Genomic DNA, 21822 nt, shown 5'->3' with positions numbered 1-21822 from the left:
AAAGGGTGAGACAGCTGTGTATTGGTGGCCCGTGAAAGACAAGAAGTAGAAGAATACCAGGTAAAACTAGTGTAGAGTTAGAGTTTCATAAGCTGGCATTTAAATATACAATATGCATTTTTAACATTTCCATTTTCAAGTCGCAGATTATCTTGAAAATAGTAGTCAATTCTCACTATTCCAAAAAATAAAATTCTATTTTACTCCAAAAGCACAGAAGGGTCACAACCTTCCTAGAAGAGGAGCTGTGATCCAAATCCGTATTTCCAGATTCCTACTTCAGTGTCTTTTTGTTACTGGCTCCTGTGGTTGATATCCTAATTAAAAAACTGTATCTGTTGTCCTTTTCACCAGCATACTACCATTGCTGAAAAAACTATGATTCATATGTAAAAACCCAAGATGTAACTTGAGAATCTTTTTTCTATTCTAAACACAAGTTGCTATGGACGCTCTACATGCTTCCTGTTTAGAGTTTTTATTCAGCCATCATTTATGTGCTCAGAAAAACCAGAATGTTGTCCTTAGGCACTCACGGAAATATCTGTCAATATCAATGCAGTAAAAACCCGATTCTACATCTCCTAAATTTAGATCCTGGAGTTAACTCAATTTTTCAACTCTTAATAGCTTTATTTTTCTCATCAAGTTATAGTTTTGAAGACAAGTATGAAGAAAGATTGATAGCTACCGATAAAAGCTGGCAATTTTTTTTCCTCTCCATGGCTGGCATTTGTTACAGCAGTCAGGCACAAAATGAACTGCTTCTTTAAATTCAAAGCGAGTATGTGATGAGATTGTATGAGATTTTAAAACATGCATAATGGTGGCTTGTTTATTATTGTAATTCACAGATAATTATAAAGAGTAGTAATTCTCATGGCAAAAACTAACATAAGTAACTCATTTTTGCCTTGGAAGATTTTTCTTATGGGGAATAAAATTTTAACACTGGAAATAAACATTTACCTTTGATAATGTATTTGCATAAGATTATATAATTTGAGTTAAATATTTATGTATGTTTTATAATCATGTATGAGATAGACTGTATTACCTATACATAACTCAATGCAATATGCATAGGTGTTGGGCATATCTATATGTATTTCACTAAATATAATTTTAACAAAAGATACTGTGAAGGCAATAGAGATTTCAAAAGAACTTCTTAATTCATTAGGTTATTTAGCTGCACACACACTGCTGACAATCCATTGAACTGATCTGATCATGATGTTGATTATTGTATTTTTTAAAAACTTGATGTGCAATGCATACATTTAAATATATACATAAATTACTCATTTATGTGTTCCTCATAATAACCCTATGTGATAAATACTGTCACTGTTACCCAGTTTATAGGGGATGAAGCTATGTCACAGAGAAGTTAAGTGAGTTATTGCCTCAGGGTGCAGAGATTAAACAGTCTTGTTGGAGATAGAACCTTAGCCGTCTGAGCACCAGTCTGTATTCTTATCCATGGTGCTACACATTTTCTATTAATATAATTTTTAAAATGTTCATCCCTTTTCCTTCCCTTCTCCAGGGGATCTTCCTGACCCAGGGAAGGATCACTATGCAATAATAGTGCTGTCAGTTGCTCAGCCATGTCCAACTCTTTGTGACCCCATGAACTGTAGCCCACCAGGCTCCTCTGTCCATGGGGTTCTCCAGGCAAGAATACTGGAGTGGATTGCCATGCCCTTTTCCAGAGGATCTTCCCAACCCAGGGATCAAACCTGAGTCTCCTGCATTGTAGGCAGGTCTTTACCATCTGAGATACAGGGAATCACAAATAGACTTAACTATATCCTCTCATCTCTATACTGATATCTCCCAGTTTGACTACAAGTGTATTAAATGATTCATTTTAAATTTGTAAGTCTATTTGCTTAAGATCCCATTAGACTTCAAAGTAATTTAGTTTTTATAGAAATGTTAGTGTTTAAGTTAATTTTATGCCTTTCCTACATGAGGATGATAGTTTCCCTCAGTAGAACAAACATTTTTGACTGTTACTATAAAGTGAATTTGAATTTCTATACTTTTAAACTTTACTCAACCTTTGTTCCTACTCTCTCTTTTCAATCTCTCAGTTTGTAACCAACAGAAAGAATGTTTAACCAAGTTAACAAGGATGAGAGATGCATTCTTCCACCACTGATAAATAATAGGGATAAAATAAAAATTATCGACTTCTCAAAGATTAATTTAATAATGTAATAATATTCCAAGGGCCTACTATGTGCCAAGGAGTCTATTAGGTACTGAATGTAGCATGAGGGGCAAAATCTTGCAGCATAATAGGGAATATAGTCAATAATTGAATGGTTAAAGGAAATGACCCTCACAGATGTTGGTACATGGACTTTCTATTTTAATACTGTATTTCAGATAAGTCAAAAGCCACAGATAAATTGTCAACCCTGAAAACTTATATATATATATATATATATTTAGGACATGAGGGGGCTTCCCTGATAATTCAGTTGGTAAAGAATCTACCTGCAATGCAGGAGACCCTGGTTTGATTCCTAGGTCAGGAAGATCCACTGCAGAAGGGATAGGCTACCCACTCCAGTATTCCTGAGCTTCCCTTGTGGCTCAGCTGGTAAAGCATCCACCTGCCATGTGGGAGACCTGGGTTCAATCCCTGGGTTGGGATGATCCACTGGAGAAGGGAAAGGCTACCTAATCCAGAATTCTGGCCTGGAGAATCCCGTGGACTTCAGAGTCCATGGGGTCGTGAAGAGTCAGACATGATTGAATGACTTTCACTTCACTTTTTTCACTTATTGAGGGCAAGAGGAGAAGGGGGCAACAGAATGAGATGGTTGGATGGCCTCACCGACTCAATGGACCAGTGTTGGAGCAAACTCTGGGAGAGTGTGAAGGACAGGGAAGCCTGGCATACTGAAGTCATGGGGTCACAAAGAGTCAGATATGACTTAGTGACTGAACAACAATATAAATATTATATATATATATATGCATATCTTTGTAACATTAATTCTTTTCTGTCCTTTAGACATAGTTGAATATTCATTTAAAAAATCAGCATTGAAATTTTAATCTGCAGCTCCAACTTGGCAGTCCAGACATTCTGGTATTCTAGTGTTAATTCTTAAACCTAATGTAGTTCACCTACAAAGAAGCATTCTCAGCATAGGTACAGATATATCAGTCACTGGTCTGACACCACCATTTAGGAAAAAGGCAGATGATTGGTTTGATTAAATGTCAGAATAGAATGATTCTCACATCCACAGCCATGTCAGATTTGTCAACATCCTTCACCCTGTCTTTCTTCTTGTGGTACTTATACCTAAAACTGTGCATTAAGCAATTTACTTAGGTAATCCTTTTATGAGCACCTGCTACTTGAGAGGCACAGAGAAGTCACTAGTAGAAGTGAAAGGTTACTTTGGGGAAAAGAAGACTAGATAAAGCATAAACACAAGTGAAAAGTATAATTAAAGTTTCTCCTTAGGAGAGTTAGTTATTCTATTCTTCCTGTTTCATATATAAGTGCTTGAAGTCGCTCAGTCATGTCCGACTCTTTGCGACCCCATGGACACCAGGCTCCTCCGTCCATGGCATTTTCTAGGCAAGAGTACTGGAGTGGGTTGCCATTTCCTTCTCCAGGGAATCTTCCCGACCCAAGGATCAAACCCAGGTCTCCTGCGTTGTAGACAGACGCTGTAGGAGAAACCATTTTCCTTGAAAAGTTGAGAGGAATTATACCTTCCAAAGGGGCTTCCCTGGTGGCTCAGGAGTAAAGAATCAGCCTGCAATGCAGGGGCCACAGGAGAAGTGTGTTCGATCCCTGGTCAGGAAGATCCCCTGGAGGAGGGCATGGCAACCCACTCCAGTATTCTTGATAGAGAATCCATGGACAGAGGAGCCTGGTGGTCTACAATCCATAGGGTCACAAAGAGTAGGACGTTACTGAAGCAACTTAGCATGCATGAAGGCATATCTTCCAAATCAGCCAATGTTTTAATGAATGACTTGGGACATACTATCAAGATAATTGTTTTATTCCTTCAGTTTGATTAAGCTAAAATTCTGTGCAGTCTTATTCATCTTCGACATTTTTTTTCTATTTTGATTTTTAAAATTTTGAATTTGGAAGCGTAATGGGTTACTTTACTCCAAAACTTTTGCAATATTATCTTTGGATAGTATTATCTAAACAGATGGAAATGAATCCAGCAAGATTTTCATTTATTAATTCACATGCAGAGTGACAGTAATATTCTGGGACAATGAAAATGAAGGTATAAAGATGACTGGGATCTGACTTCAGCTAAATTTGGTCTCACTGCAACATCCTTTTCTATTCAATGATCCTTAATGGTTTCTTTTTCACATTGACATTTTAACCTAGCATCTTTTGGGATCCTTTCAATATTTGAGTTTTATTATTCAAAATGATTGTTCTCTAATTCTAGATTATTAAACTCAAAATTTAAGGCAAATTGCACCTCACATAAAAACTCATTTTGTCTTTCCCAGATTGTAGAAGTAAAAAGTGAAGGAAAAAAGTCTGGTTTTCACATATTCCTCTCTTGGTCATACAATTTACCTGGGAAGCAGAATGCTGTGAGTAAAGGAGCCTTGGACTTGACATCAGGAAATGGGCAGTGGTCCCAGCTTTCTTCTCAAAGGTTGTGCTAAGTTAAGCAAGTTTCTTAACTTCTCCAAGCTTCTTTTCTTCGTACTGTTTTTGAAGTCCTAAAATCGATATGAAATTGTTTATTGAACAGTGGTACAAAATGATTACCATTAGTAGTAATATGTACATAAGGGTATGTCAGAGTGGTTGTTATAAACATTTCTCATCTTGTATGCCCATCAGTTTTCTAAAAGGAGTGTTATGTCATGGCCTTATTTAAAGTGTTTGATCATCTAGTCTAGTTGAGACACTGCTCTAAAAATCTGTGACATTTATTAACTCATTAGCTGCTACAAAAACTATTAAGTATAAAGAAACTGTTACAATCTCAACACCTTGCAGATGAGTCCTTTGAATTTTGATAAACATGAAGCTATGTAGGTATTTTTTTTTCTTTACGCATTTATGAAATGAGAAAGCAGGGAAAATTTGGCTTGAATGGCTATGAAAATGGAAGCTTTTAGAAATCATACACATTGTGACCATACACATTATTTACAGTTTATAATGAATGAATATACATCACAGAACATTGATTATTAAAAGTTTTTTCATGGTATTTCCTCTTAAGGGACAGTATCATGTATTTACTTCACAAAAAGATCGTTGGGAGAACAGTTATATTTTCATTGTTTCATAGTGCTCTAACTATTCTTCTTAAATACTCTCCACAAAATTGTCCTCTAAATGATTCTGAGAAAACTACATGATTTTAATAATATATATGTGGTGGTCTGGAGAAGGCGATGGCACCCCACTCCAATACTCTTGCCTGGAAAATCCCATGGACGGAGGAGCCTGGTGGGCTGCAGTCCATGGGGTCACGAGGAGTCGGACACAACTGAGCGACTTCCCTTTCACTTTTCACTTTCATGCATTGGAGAAGGAAATGGCAACCCATTCCAGTGTTCTTGCCTGGAGAATCCCAGGGACCGGGGAGCCTGGTGGGCTGCCGTCTATGGGGTCGCACAGAGCCGGACACGACTGAAGTGACTTAGCAGCAGCATGTGATGATCATTTGGAAAGGCTATATAATGTATCTTCTGAGATACACAATAGGTAGAGATTAGTTTAGAAATTCTAAGCATAAACTTATTTTACAGTCTATGGACTCTATGGGAGAGGGAGAGGGTGGGAAGATTTGGGAGAATGGCATTGAAACATGTAAAATATCATGTATGAAACGAGATGCCAGTCCAGGTTCAATGCATGATACTGGATGCTTGGGGCTGGTGCACTGGGACGACCTAGAGGGATGGTATGGGGAGGGAGGAGGGAGGAGGGTTCAGGATGGGAAACACATGTATACCTGTGGCGGATTCATTTTGATATTTGGCAAAACTAATACCATTATGTAAAGTTTAAAAATAAAATAAAATTTAAAAAAATAAAAAAAAAGAAATGTTACAAAAAACATATAGGACTTGCTGGCTGATTTCATTTTCAAGATCAAAAACAGTGTTGTGGCATACAACAAGATCCTTTCAGAAGAAATGGAAATGACTGTCAACAAGTGATATGATATTTGTCCCTGACACACATCTTATTGATCTGATGTAATCTTTTCTTTCTATCTTATAATGATATATTTAGTCTCTGTAAAACATATTGCCACTTTGTGTCTGCAAGGCAACTGAAAAACTTTTCCTGAATAACTATTTTACTCTCTTAAAATCATGAAGAAAGTGCAGCAGTGGATTTAAACCAAAAAACACAAGAAAATTGAGTTTAACTTATTCAAGGAACAGGAAATGGGTTTGAATTGAGGGAGGGGAATCTAATAATGATTAAGTGGGGGGGGGGAGGGGATGAAGCTTACAAGAATAGAATATATTAGGAAATCTACTGTTTAATAGAAAGGGTTACTTTCAAATTTCCCAGTTTGTAAAGTAAATCCACAAAATTAAAGCTTAGTGAAGTTTGTCAGCAGTTTCTGTAACTACAAATGTTCTTTAGTTAAAAATTGCAGTTCTCCTGCATCCTCAAAATATGTGCTATTACTGTTTCCAAATTTGAAATAATTTTTTGTTGCTGTTTTGTTTTTTTAATTGCCCAAAGTCATGTGTCTATGGCCATACCACCCTGAATGCACCCAACCGTGTCTGACCTAGGAAGTTAAGCAGGTTTGGGCCTGGTTAGTACTTGGATGGGAGACTGTCTGGAAATATCAGGTGCTTTGGGCTTCCCGGGTGGCACTAGTGGTAAACAATCCGCCTGCCAATGCAGGAGACATAAGAGAAGTGGATTTGATCCCTAGGCTGGGAAGATCCCTTGGAGGAGGAAATGGCAACCCACTCCAGTATTCTTGCCTAGAGAATCCCAGGGACAGAGAGAGGAGCCTGAAACGGGCTACAGCCCATAGGGTCACACAGAGTTGGATGCGACCAAAGCGACAGCATGCGTGCAAAGTCATTTATGAATTGTTTAAATAGGAAATACTTGACCAACAATGTATACAATGTACATATGAAAATGTCCTGTAAGTCTTCAAAAAAAGGTAAAAGAAAAAAAAAAGAACCTAAAAACTCTAATTAATCTAAAAAGACCTCAAGCACAGGTAAAATTCGCCATGAAATATCAAGATTATAAAGCCAAAAACCAATTCTGTTAATATATTAGGTAAGATACTAAACATTAGACATAAGACAAATTTCTTATGCTGATTGAGTCATGAGCTTTGTGAGCAAATTACTTCTCTGCATTTGCCTTTTCTGTGTTGAGAAATACCTGTTAGATGATGCCCAAATTTTGTAAATTATTAGAGAGATCCTGACTCATTGAAAAAGACCCTGATGCTGGCAAAGATTGAGGGCAGGAGGAGAAGAGGGCGACAAAGGATGAGATGATTGTATAGTATCATGGAAATGAGTTTGAGCAAACTCCTGGAGAAAGTGAAGGAGAGGGAATCCTGGAGTACTGCAGTCCATGGGGTGACAAAGGGTCAGACAGTTTAGCGATTAAACAACAGCATAATATAAAAGCTCCTATCCCGAAATCACAACTGAAAGTTTTTAGTTCTAGTAATACAATAAAGCTTATCTTCAGAAATAAGAAGCAAAAGATAAGAAAATTATATTTATTTCTTTTCTGAAGTAATGATCTCTTTCTCATAATTTGCTTGAAATAACAAAAAAATCACAGACAACATAATTGTCCAAGAATATCTAGAAAGGATCATAAGTTGTTTAGAAAGCTAAAATTCCATTTGGTAGATAAAATAATTTATAAACCTGTCCAGTGTATCCATACACAATAATCAGCAGCCAATTAATTTCCTAGATGTTCTTATAATTCTCAATCAATAACAACTGATTGCTTTATTTTCCAATCAATGATTCTCCTATTAATGACCCAAATGCAACGTCAAAAAGAAGTGAAAATTATCACATCAGAAACAACCCCATAATCATTTCATAAGAAGATAATTTATAGATAAAGCTTCATTTTGATGAACTGAAGCTAATTAGGCAGTATATATTCAACCTTAGGCAATGAAGCCTTTTAAACGAAGATTTTTTTTTTAATTGGGAAGAGGGAATTATTATGATGAATTGCTACTTTCACTCTTTACTCTCAGATTTCTCAGTTGAAACAGAGAAATACAATGATATAATCCAGAGCCCAGAAAGCTGAGATTACATTCTTTGTACAGAGGGAGTTTAAAAAAATAGGTCCTACATGTCCAAAGGGCACACAGATAACTTCTGAGTAACTCAAACATAAACAGGAAAGAAATCTGATAGAAAATCTTGGTGGTAGTCCAAAGCAGTTCTAATTACTGCCACTTTTTGTGAAAAATTTGAATTAATAGGATGAGAGGACAAAAGAAAAGGCAAAGCATGATCAACCTTCCAACTTTATAATCTGAAACCTTGACCCTCTTTCAGAGTGGGCCTCTCCCCATGAAACTGCCTGAGTTGATGGATGAATGAGTATTTCATGTGGTGGGAGAGGCCTTAAAGAGACATTGCTCTGGTTGTTTTACCTGTGTGAAACATCATCATTATGGAGGGAGTCAGGCTCTCCCCCTCATGAAAGTACCAAGACATTCTAAGGGCATATGTTTATTTGAGTAACAAGTTACTTGGGTCTGTTATTTAGTGTCAATTAGGGTCATGTTTCTGCCTGCATTATGTGTGTCTATTTTATGTATGAATACTTCTTTAATCATTATTTCTATGTATTATCAGTACTCCAATAAACTCAAGGTATCTGTGATTGAATACAATATAGTCATTTTTTATTACAAAGATAGAATCTTTGATAAGATTTTTTTTGGACAGATTAAATCTGGTGAATAAATAAATCAATACACCATGTATCTTTAACAGATTGATTTTATTCTGCCCAGAAATACTGTGATAGTTACATCAATTCAGCCACTTATTTCTTGGGCCACTGCTGGACTGTTCTAAACTTTCCCACTGATGAACAGTGCTCTGAAGATTAGTAAATATGTAACGGGTTGAAATCCAATAGGGTTTCTGATGTAATTTTGTGAATGAACATAATGGTTTGGAAGGGAAAACTTTTACCAAAGCATTTTGTGCTGGGAGTATGTGTATTCATGGGAACTTCTTAAATTTGTGTATTCATGGGAATTGCTAAAATGTATCCTCAGTTGCATGGAGTATGACACATAGGTTAACACCTCACCTCCAATTCCAAGATTATCAGTATTAAGGAATCCACCTGCAATGTGGGAGACCTGGTTTCAATCCCTGGCTTGGGAAGATCCTCTGGAGAAGGGAAAGACTACCCTCTCCAGTATTCTGGCCTGGAGAATTCCATAAACTGTATGGTCCATGGGGTTGCAAAGTCAGACACGACTGAGTGACTTTCACGTCTCGTCACATCTTCAGGAATTTACCACCAAGAGTAAAATCCTTCCACGTTGACTAACTTTTTAGAAATAAAATGCAAGGATAGAACATAAACTCAGAAATTTCCTACTCAAATATGCATAAGAGAAAGTAGCAGAGGAAAAGGAAAACTTAGTCTCTGTTAGTATATTAGCATTCAGTAGCCTGGCATCCTGCAGTCCATGGGGTCGCAAAGAGTTGAACATGACTGAGCAACTGAACTGAACTGAACACATTATCTTATTTGTCTTAACATCATGAAAAACTGTGACCTATTCAATGACAACATCATGAGTGCTCACTTTTCTGAAGAACTACAAGGAGAATAATTCTTAGTTCTTGGTGCCAAGAAAATCTGCATCACTTAGAGTATATTTTTTTACTAAACATTAGGTCAATCTTGTATCTTTCTCTTTTAGAGTTGGTTGGATGAGGCTGAGGGGGATGTTGAAACAAATTTATACAAATGTACAGGACTTTTGGGTATACATCTCAATATGATGCTGTTATACTGACTATATCAAGATCAAGAAGAAAAAGATAATGTTGCATTCTTATTAAAGTCAGTTTTCTCAGTTTGATTATAGAGCGAGCAGATAGGTGCACATGTTGGAAGCAGAGAAAGCAAAGAGTAAGGATTTCAACAGATGACAAATCAGAGGAGTTGTCTTAAGAGGGAAGCAGGAGCAGTGTCACATTCTCAATGAAGAAAGGGCTTTCTTGGGTCCAGTGGGGTTGACTACTGCCAAACTTGGGTGTGCATGCTAAGTTGCTTCAGTCATGCCTGATTCTTTGTGACCCCATGAACTAGAGTAGTCTGCCAGTTTCCTCTGTCCATGGGATTCTCCAGGCAAGAACACTGGAGTGGTAACCATTTCCTCCTCTAGGAGATCTTCCCAACCCAGGGATCAAATCTACATCTCCTGTGTCTCCTGCATTGCAGGTGGATTCTTTACTGCTAGGCCACTGGGAAAGCCCCAATCTTGAGGTAACTATAAATAGGGACAGAATCCTAGTTTCTCTAAAATTCAATATAATTTTTCAGACAATATTTCCCGCACCTCTTTTAACATACCTATTTGAAATTCTCGTATGTAATTCTCTTATTCTTTCATAGTACTCATCATCAGTTTATAGCTTTATTTTTATCTATTTATTGTTGGTCTCACACACCAGGCTAAGGGTTCCAAGACAGCAGGGATATACCACTTTATCCCCAGGGCTTAGTCTTGTCTAGCAAATAATCTTAAATACATGTTTTAACTATGTGAATGGTGTGTTTTCTATGTACTGAGAAACCCATTAAGAAAACTTAAGGACAGAATATGAAATTATTCTAGTCTTGGTACTATTACGGGTAAGGGCTTACAGAATGAAGAGAATCACTTTACTGAGACAGTTCATAACTTCCTTGTCCTTTCCTACTTAAAGTAAGACTATTGTCTTAGTCCATTTGGGCTGCTATAGTAAAAATGCCATAGATTGAATAGCTTAAAAAACAAGCATGTATTTCTCACTGTTATGGAGGTTGGATGTCCAAGATCAAAGCACCAGCCAATCTGTTGTCTTCCTACTTTGCATACAGTCATCTTCTCCACTGTATCCACAAATGGTGGGGAACACAGAGAGGAAACAAACTCTATCATGTCTCTGTTATAAGGGCACTAATCTCTTTCATGAGAACTCCACCCTTATGACCTAATTACTTGCCCGTACCTCCTGATACCATCACAAAGAGGGTTAAGATTTCAGAATATGACTTTTAGGGGAATATAAACTTTCACTCCATAACAGGTTTAGAATAAGTTGTAGATTGTTACAGTTGCTGGTAGTTCTTTTGAATAAAGACAAGGCAGTTTTAATATGCCCATCTTTCACTTGACCCATTGATATGAATTACACAGATAAATGCAAAAAATTTAATGAGACATGCTCTTGAAGCAATCTTAACTGTGGTTAATGAAGCCTGAAAAAAGAAAATTAAATTGTTAGAAAGTGGAAATAAAGGACTTTATAGTCAGATGTATTTTTGTATAATAACTATTGTTTTGTGAACCTGATTATAACTTAAAAATACATGTGAAAGAGATTTTTATATGGACATGCATGCATGTTCAGTCGCATCTTACCCTGCAACCCCATGGACTATCACCCACCAGGCTCCTCTGTTGATGGGGTTTTCCAGGCAAGAATACTGGAGTGGATTGCCATATCCTACTCCAGGGGATCTTCCTGACCTAGGAATCGAAGCTGCATCTCCTGTGTCTCCTGCATTGGCAGGTGGATTCTTAACCCTGTGCCACCTGTGAAGCCCTTTTATACAGACATTTGAAATATGAAAGAACAAATAATCTAACACCATAGCATCTTTTTCTGAAGACAGTTCAACAAGAAAATGAGTAAACAATCCTAAGGAATTCTTTGAATTCACAGAGGACAGTGAGACCAAGAGGTCGTGCCTCTTACACTGTTAACTATGATCCACTACATACATTTTTTTTCAGTTAGTAGAGGTTTATAATAATGAAAGTTTTGATCTATTTGAGGAACAGATAGATATTGGCTTAATTTTCTAGTTACTTGTTGGGTCACCCTCTCCTGAAGACAGCGTATTGACTAGGAAGGCAGATATGCTTTAACTTCACAAGGAACCTTTAATTTTAGTGTGTCTTTAAGGCACTCACTGGTAATGATCAACTAAGGGACACTGGGATCCATGGACAGAATGGCATCCTTACCCAGAGGGAAGAAAACTGCAGCTTCGCATTAGTGCTGTAACGTTTTTGCTTCATTTTTATGTTCTACGTAAGGTAATCAAGAGTCCCATTAAAGTAAAGAATGAAGTCTGGTAGTCTGTTGCTTATTATGCACTCACATCATCGCTATTTGCTTTTTCAGTAATGGCGATTTCATTTCTATCAAGAATTATAGACTTTTCCAAGGAAATTCTTACCTTGAGAGGATTCAGAAATTGCAGTACCTTCAGGCAACACTTAACATGGATACAAAAGAAATGAGGTTCTTACTGACAAGAAAAATGATTGATAAGTATACGCTGAAGAAATCATGAAAATGTTAGTAAACCCAAGAAAACTATTCAGTGGAATCAGCTCTATGTAAATGAACACCAACATTTGCATATTTCCTTTTCCTTCTTCATACATTAAGAGGCCCCAGGTGGTGCTGAAACAAGAGTGCAGTTTGTTTTGGGATTCTGTAACAATTTGTATCTTTTGCTCATTCACCAGCTGTGTCAAATATGGTGCATGATAACTGGTGGGATCTTCTCATTGAAGAAAACATTTTCTTTTAAAATCTGGTTCTTGATAGTCATGTAAGTGGAAAATAACTTATTAGCTAGAAAACCATGATTTAGATCTTAAACCCAGAGTCTTACTCTAAGAAAAAATATAGTCCCTTATTGCTTTAGAAAACCTAACCAGGTACAAAGAGAGTGGTAGTATCAGTGAAAACCAAAGCACTGGAAAAAAGGAGAGGAAAAAAAGGATCACAAAAAGAAGATATTACTATGTTATCCTTTCTAAATATTAAGATAAGCAGAAATTAAAACTTCTCAACTGTTCATTTTAAGAAAATTGGCCATACAAGACTGCAATTAAGGATGTTTACAAAATGTGTAGACTCCATTGAAAAATGAGAATGTGGAGACCCTTGTTCAAAAAACAGGAGGAAAAAGTACAGTTAAAAGTACTAAGACATGAAGCTCTTTCTTTTAAAGTATTTTATTACTTATAAAACACAATGAAAGAACACATGAGTATTAACTTACAGATAGTAAAAAATAATATTTTGGTATCACAATTTTATAAAATACAATAACCATTAATTAATATGATAGCAATTCATCATAAGATATTCCTGGCTCATTTTCTATAAATTTATTTACTAATTTATCAAAATTTATATTTTTAACAATTTCATTTTTAATCAACATAATTACAAATGATGTCAGTTATGCTAGGCAGATGTTTGACAACAAACAATTTGGATATTTTTAAAGTTAGAAGTGTCATTATGATTATACAACTAAAGCTATTAAGAATATTTTATAGATGGATAATATTGAAACATATTTTTTATAAATTATTTCAAAGTTTTAGTTCATATGGAGCCATTGATTCTCAAGGAAAACTTTTCCTAAAAAGATTTATCTTTTTATACAAATCAATTTCATATTAACCTGAATTTAATTTTAAAAGTAAATTTATATAATAGCCTTTTTATGTTTTCTCTGAAATTTCCTTTTGCTTATCGGCAAAAAACCAAAAATGACTTTATGATTTGTAAATAATTTAAAGCACTTGCTTATGCATTCTATCACTATATCTTTAACTACAAGGAAAAAATTTAATTGTCTTTATTCTTAATAACTGATTCACCAAAAACTGCATATTGTAATCCAGTTTGCATGGATCAACTATCTTTACATTTAATTTATATTTTTAGCCTATGGCTACTTACTTTGCAATGTTGCAGCAGCTTTAAAAAGTAGTACCTGAACTCTAAAAAGTTCCAATAACTCCATGATATGCCTTATTGCAATATGAAATATATGCATTTATTTTGCTATAATGTACTGACAAAGTTTACTGCCTGAGCAGTTATCTTTTCTAAATGTTAGTTCAGTTTAGTTCAGTCGCTCAGTCTTGTCCAACTCTTTGCAACCCCATGGACTGCAGCATGCCAGGCTTCTCCGTCCATCACCAACTCCCAACTCATGTCCATTGAGTCAGTGATGCCATCCAACGATCTCACCCTCTGTCATCCCCTTCTCCTCTCGCCTTCAATCTTTCCCAGCATAAAGGACTTTTCCAATGAGTCAGCTCTTCGCATCAGGTGGCCAAAGTATTGGAGATTCAGCTTCAGCATCAATACTTCCAATGAATAGTCAGGACTGATTTCCTTTAGGATTGACTGGTTTGATCTCTTTGCTGTCCAAGGGACTTTCAAAAGTCTTCTCCAACACCTCAGTTCAAAAGCATCAATTCTTCTGTGCTCAGCTTTCTTTATAGTCCAATTCTCACATCCATACATGACTACTGGAAAAACCATAGCCTTAACTAGACAGACCTTTGTCAGCAAAGTAATGTCTCTGCTTTTTAATATGGTGTCTAGGAATCATGAATTATTCCATGCGCTTCCCAGGTGGTGCCAGTGGTAAAGAATCCTCCTGCCGATTCAAAAGACGCAGGAGATGCAGGTTCGATTCCTGGATCAAGAAGATCCTCTGGAGTAGGAAATGGCAACCCACACCAGATTGCTGCAGGGATAATCCCTTGGACAGAGAAGCCCGGTGAGCTACAGTCCATGGGGATGCAGAGTTGCACATGACTGACTGACTAAGCACACACACACATATGCAATTCTCATCCTTCTGTGACTGACCTACTTCACTTAGCATGATATCCTTATTTCATCCAGGTTGTTGCAAATGGAAGAATTTTCTTTTCAAGGCTATAATATCTATATCTGTACCACATTTTCTTTATGCACTCGTATGTTGATGGATATAAGGGTTATTTCCAAATCTTGGCTATAAAACATGGTACCTGTAGTTAACAATATGGTATTGTGTGTTTTAAAATATATTAAGAAGCTAGATCTCATATTGTGTCCTTACCACAAGACATAAACACCATACACACACACACACTCACCCAAAATCATAAGGAAATTTTGGAGATAATGGATATGTTTAATAGCTTGATTGTAATGATGGTATCACAGGTATATGGGTGTGAAACATTTCATGGTGTAAACATTAAATGTGTGTGATGTTTTGTATATCAGTTATACTTCAACAAAGTTTAAAAGGAAAGAAATAACATGTTTATTAGAAAATGACACTTGAAGGAACCAAAACTCACTTCGTCTAACTTATTCATAAACAGAATGATGTCATCACTTTTGACATTCTCAAAAGAAGCTAGTTTAAAATAATAATACTAATAAATATGCTGTCATCATTTATAACAGATTTCATCTAGAAAGGAAATATAGGGTTAGCCTTTTTTATATTTTTGGCCCATATAAATAACTAGCTTCTCTTATGCACAGAGTTGGAGTTTAAAGTTCACCTTTCCTGTTCTCAGTTTAAAATTTTACTGTTTGGTTCTTTCTATAAACTTTAAGTAATCCTTAAATTCATAACATATAGTAAGTTACAAAATTGTCCATTTGGTTCTGTGGCTACTGCACTAAGCTAGTAATTTTGAAGTTTGAATCAGTGTCTGAAATGCTTAGTCTTTCAAAGCTGTATCTTGACTTACCCATATTACATATGAAAGAATTATGATCTTTAATACTAATGTGAATTCTGTTTGTAAAGTTTGCATATTGCTATGTTCAAAATCAGTATCAATTAACTGAAACTACTAGATTCATTGCAAAGAAGGCGTGAAGTGATACAAAATATATTTCCAAAGCAGTACTCAAGTTAAGCTTTGATTATAAAAGTTAGACAAATTTAAATAGAGTAAGTTTTAAATAAAAATGCAGTACATAAAATGAAAGCTTAAACACAGCAATGGTTTTAATAAAAGCTCATTTAAAACTGTGATTCTTGGCAAGCATAACCATTACTATGTTAAACTATAAAATCTATATATTCACAGGGCAAACAGTATTCTCTTTGTTAAGCCAGAGAATTAAAAAAAAAAAAATTCAAGCTACACTAATAAATTTTTAGTGAGTCCTTTCAAGTATCTTGCCAAAACATTAGACAGGTTTAGGGGGATGCTTGGCTGAAAATTGATCCATAATAAATTGATTGATGTCATCACTTGACTATACGTCTTCTATGGTCTATGATTTAGGTTGTAGTACAGTTGGATATGTATTTGACCCATCAAGAATTTCTCCTGTGAATTGTTTAATTATAAACAGTAAATGGAGAAAAAATAAATGAGAAATATCCATTGTACCCAAGTTTTGCTATGTACAACTGCAAATATTCATAATGATAATTTTAAAAGCATTGAATACTTTTTATATGCCAAGAACTATTCTTGGCACTTGAGATACTTCAGTGAACAATAACAACTCAATCACAAGACTCTCATGTTGCTTCTGTGGTTCGGAAAGAAGTTAGAATCACGTCTGACTTTCTGGAACTATATAAGCTGGGGTAAATATCCAAAGTTTTGGTCTTAAAATGTGTTGAGATGTTGAATATGTATACACTACTGCTACTGCTAAATCACGTCAGTCGTGTCCGACTCTGTGTGACCCCATAGACAGCGGCCCACCAGGCTCCCGTCCCTGGGATTCTCCAGGCAAGCATACTGGAGTGGGTTGCCATTTCCTTCTCCAACCCACTCCAGTGTTCTTGCCTGGAGAATCCCAGGGACGGGGGACCCTGGTGGGCTGCCGTCTGTGGGGTCACACAGGGTCGGACATGACTGAAGTGACTTAGCAGCATATCTATTCATAGAAAAGTATTTTGGATTTTAATTCTGCTTTGTAGGAAACCATGCTATTTTATGAGTCTTCTAGTGTATACATGTATAAAAATAGCATGGTTTCCTACAAAGCAGAATTAAAGTCCAAAATACTTTTCTATGAATAGATATGCTGCTAAGTCACTTCAGTCGTGTCCGACCCTGTGTGACCCCACAGATGGCAGCCCACCAGGCTCTCCCGTCCCTGGGATTCTCCAGGCAAGAACACTGGAGTGGGTTGCCAGTTCCTTCTCCCATGCATGAAAGTGAAAAGTGAAAGTGAAGTCGTTCAGTCATGTCTGACCCTCAGTGACCCCATGGACTGCAGCCTTCCAGGCTCCTCCATCCATGGGATTTTCCAGGCAAGAGTACTGGAGTGGGGTGCCGTTTCCTTCTCCAAATGAATAGATATAAACACATGTAAAATGGAATCAGAAAAAAAAATATTTACTACAAAACTAAAATGTGCAAGGTACTATGGCGGAAATTGGGAAGTATAAAGTAGAACAAGACATAGTCCTGCACTTAGTTCAAAATCTACTCTTCTAACTCAAAGCTTTAATAACACAAAGAGGAAATACTAATTATAGCTTTAGGCAACATCTTGGCAAAAGTAGTAAAACTGAGACCCAGTCCAAAGCATTCAACAGAAAGAAACTCCCACCTTTGTTCGTGAAGCATGAGACGAGTGAGAAGGACGCATGATTTTGAGAAGGGAATTGTCATATTTCAGGAAGGAAAATAGTGGGTCAGGAAGACCTCCCACCTCCCTTGGAATGAGAAATGAAGACCTATTTTATCCACCCCTGCCTATTGGGAACAGGAGGTTCTATTTGTCTCAATATCACACTGAGCTTGAGGGGCAGAAGTTGGGGTTCATTTCTTATTACTTTTTCCATGCCCCTGTTCTCAATGGACAGGCTTTCAAGCCAGGAGCCTTCCAGAGCCCCAGGACTCATTGTAAAGGCCTCCCTGCTCTACACAGAGCTTTTGTACAATGCTCGACATTGAGATACTACTGTTTCATCTAGTCACTGAGACTAGGCTTTCCAACTTTCCTGACAGTGCAAAAGTAATATGTTCTCAATCTTCTCATGATCAGGAATACATTTTTATCCCCTATAAACATAACTCAATAAAATAAAGCTTTGTTTACTGAAGAATGCAGTAACAGTGGAAATGTTTACATTTATTTCTTTTTCTGGCTGTTGTACACTTGCTTCTGACATAAAGGTCAGAGTATACAGGCTCCATTCTTGCTGGTACCCCCAGAATTTCTATCTTCATCCAGGTATAAAGAGGCTTCTATGACAGAAAAGACAAAGCTGAACTCCCTCAGAGCTAGCAAAACTATGAATAATTGCTGGAGGCCCAGAGGGAATGGCTCCCTGCCATTTAGCTTCTGAACACCATTATTGTCCTTTCTAAAAATAGATGAAAATGTTCCCTCCTAATGATCTACTTTGGAAAGTCAATCTCTATGTTTTAAACTTTGCTATGGTTTGCTTTAGAAAGGTATCAGTTCAGTTCAGTTCAGTCGCTCAGTCGCATCTGACTTTTTGCGACCCTATGAATCGCAGCACGCCAGGCCTCCCTGTCCATCACCAACTCCCAGAGTTCACTCAGACTCACGTCCATTGATCAGTGATGCCATCCAGCCATCTCATCCTCTGTCGTCCCCTTCTCCTCCTGCCCCCAATCCCTCCCAGCATCAGGGTCTTTTCCAATGAGTCAACTCTCCGCATGAAGTGGCCAAAGTACTGGAGTTTCAACCTCAGCATCAGTCCTTCCAAAGAACACTCAGGGCTGGTCTCCTTTAGGGTGGTATACATGCATGTAAACAGACACATAGAATAACTACATAGAATAACATAGAAGAAATACAGTATATCCAAACGGCATATGGGCACAGTGTGAATATTACATATATATATTATCATAAGTAATAATACATAGACCTTATTTCATCGAATAGGATCCATCCAAACTCAGCGACCTGGAGGAAATGATCATACTGAGAAGAGGTAAATGCTGATAGCTCTAGCCCCTTTTTTGGCTTTCCGTCAGAGTTCTTCTGGCTTATTTGACGAGCTGACTGGCCAGAAATGAGTGAAAAGAGCAAGTAACTAGTGGAAATCTTTCTGTTCTGCAAAGTCTCATTGGTATATCAGAAAGATTAATTGCAGAAGCATGTGTCCTGTCTACGACTGTGCCAACAGCCTGAGACTAAGCAGTTGTGCTTCTAAAACACACTGAAGGGACTTCTGGCAGCCTGACCCTTCCTCCTATGCTTCTTCAAGTTCAAGTGTAAAAGATGAGTAAAGAAACACAACCACATGAAAAAACAAACAAACAAAAAAAAATGTGAACAGGAGTTTGTATGACCTTCTTAACGCACTGTTCAGGAACCAAAAATGAGATAATTAGAATATTACAGGTCATGATTGTATTTGGCTTTGGAAAGCCATTTATTACTGTCACTTAGATTCAATCTTCTTTTTCTACGTCTAATGGATAAAACATGTAAGAATTTGAACAAAGGTATGCAGACGTTCAAGTTATAATTTCACCTAAACAAGATTTTATCATATAGACTATAATTGACATATCTATTTGTCCCTTAACATTCTATTACTTATTGTAGTTGTTTCAGTTCAGTTCAGTTGCTCAGGCATGTCTGACTTTTTGCTACCCCGTGGACTGCAGCTCGCCAGGCTTCCCTGTCCATCACCAACTCCCAAAGCTTGCTCAAACTCATGTCCACTGAGTCGGTGACGCCATCCAACCATCTCATCCTCTGTCGTACCCTTCCCCTCCTGCCTTCAATCTTTCCCAGCATCTTTCCCAGGGTCTTTTCCAATGAGTCAGTTCTTCACATCAGGTGGCCAAAGTATTGGAGTTTCAGCTTGTATGTATTGTAGTTTTTTATGTACCTATATTTTCATTTTTGCAAACTAAAACTACCTAATACAGAATCCACATATAATTAATTAAAGTATTTTCTCAGTGCATATGGACCTACCCTTTGTACAAACTCAGTGAATCATTGGGGCATCACTGTACTTATATTCAAGGACATTGGATTTAAAGTGCCATAAATGGAGATCCCAATTCAGCTTCCTGACAGTTGTGTCTCCTCTGATACTTACTCTCTCATTTCTTCACCTGCAAAATGAATAACATATTCATTTCTGTATACTCAGTTGTGTCCAACTCTTTGTTACCCCATAGTCTGTAGCCTGCCAAGCTCTTCTGTCCTTGGAATTTTCCAGGCAAGAATACTAGAGAAGGTTGCCATTTCTTCCTCCAAAGGGTCTTCCTGACCCAGGGATTGAACCCTCATCTCCTGCATCTGATTCTTTACCATTGTACCATCTGGGAAGCTCGGGAATAAATAATACCTAGAAGCACTGGATGGCATTGTCTACTCAATGGACATGAGTTTGAACAAACTGTGGGAGATACTGAAGGACAAGGAACCCTGGCGTGTGTCCATGGGGTTGCAAAGAGTCAGACACGACTTAGCGACTGATAAGAACATGAAGCATTAAATTAATGAAATGAGCGTACACATGTGAAATGAAAAATGCAGTGACTCACACTTTAAAAAAAAAGTCTGGTTCACTTCTCCTTTTCCAAACTTCAGTAAACACTTGGTGGATAAATATAAAAATGACTATGAAGGCCTTAGTGAAGTGAAGTCACTCAGTCGTGTCTGACTCTTTGCGACCCCATGGACTGTAGCCTACCAGGCTCCTCTGTCCATGGGATTTTCCAGGCAATAGTCCTGGAATGGATTGCCATTTCCTTCTCCAGGGGATCTTCCCAACCCAGGGATCAAACCCGGGTCCATTGTAGACAGACACGTTACCGTCTCAGCCACCAGGGAAGTCATGAAGGCCTTACAGGTTCTGATTTGCCCTTGGATTACTTTATATATATATATGCCTAAAAAGAGCCTATTATGGATGTTGTAGCTTTGGAAAGGATTTCTGCAAATTTTACATTTGACTTTGAGTAAAAATATAAATTTTTATTAAATCCAATCCTGCTAAAATATCAGAATATTAAATATCTTCAATATCAAGCATGCATGCTCAGTGACTCAGTCGTGTCTGACTCTTTGCAGTCCTATGGACTGTAGCCCACCAGGCTCCTCTGTCCATGGGATTCTCCAGGCAAGGATAATGGAGTGGGTTGCCATGCCCTCCTCCAGGAGATCTTTTCAACCCAAGGATCAAAAGCACTTCTCTTGTGGCCCCTGCACTACAGGTGGATTATTTTTTTTAACCACTGAGGCACCAAGGGATGCCCAAAAGCAACTATAATTCACTGAAAACAGTAGAATATGGTTTTCTTATTCACAATGCCCTCCTCGCATTCAGATGTGCTCTTAAGCCTGTGATGCAGGAGAGGGAAGGCAGATTAACAAGGGATACTGGAGTGCTACATGAGCCAGAACAAGTCAAATCCTATGAGACAGATCCACCTAGGAAAGAGAAATAACTGAAATTTCAAAGTTCTCTTGACTGAAACATGTATCACCAGATTATAGTATGGATGTTCGTTGATTTATGATGGAGTTTCATCTGGTAAACCACTGTTGTTGAAAATAACTTAAGTGGAAAATGGATTTAATACACCTAAACTACTGAGCAATGTATGTTAGCCTAGCCTACCATAAATGTGCTCAGCTACTTACATTAGGCTAAGTTGAGCAAAACCATCTAACACAAAGTCTATACTTCAATAAAGTGTTGAGTATCCCATGTAATTTATTGAATAGCATACTGAAAGTGAAAAACAGAATGGCTGT

General features: G+C 37.2%; 1 pseudogene; it reads left to right on the top strand.

Annotated features, from left to right (window-relative positions):
• Positions 1-6748: 6748 nt before the first annotated feature.
• On the top strand, positions 6749-6867 carry LOC147380217 (5S ribosomal RNA; annotated as a pseudogene).
• Positions 6868-21822: the final 14955 nt, after the last annotated feature.

This window comes from Bos grunniens, chromosome 1, assembly GCF_055505025.1.
Source record: "Bos grunniens cultivar Pamir isolate PY7600 chromosome 1, Bosgru_T2T1.0, whole genome shotgun sequence".
Classification (NCBI taxonomy): domain Eukaryota; kingdom Metazoa; phylum Chordata; class Mammalia; order Artiodactyla; family Bovidae; genus Bos; species Bos grunniens.
This window is presented reverse-complemented; position numbering and strand designations above follow the sequence as displayed.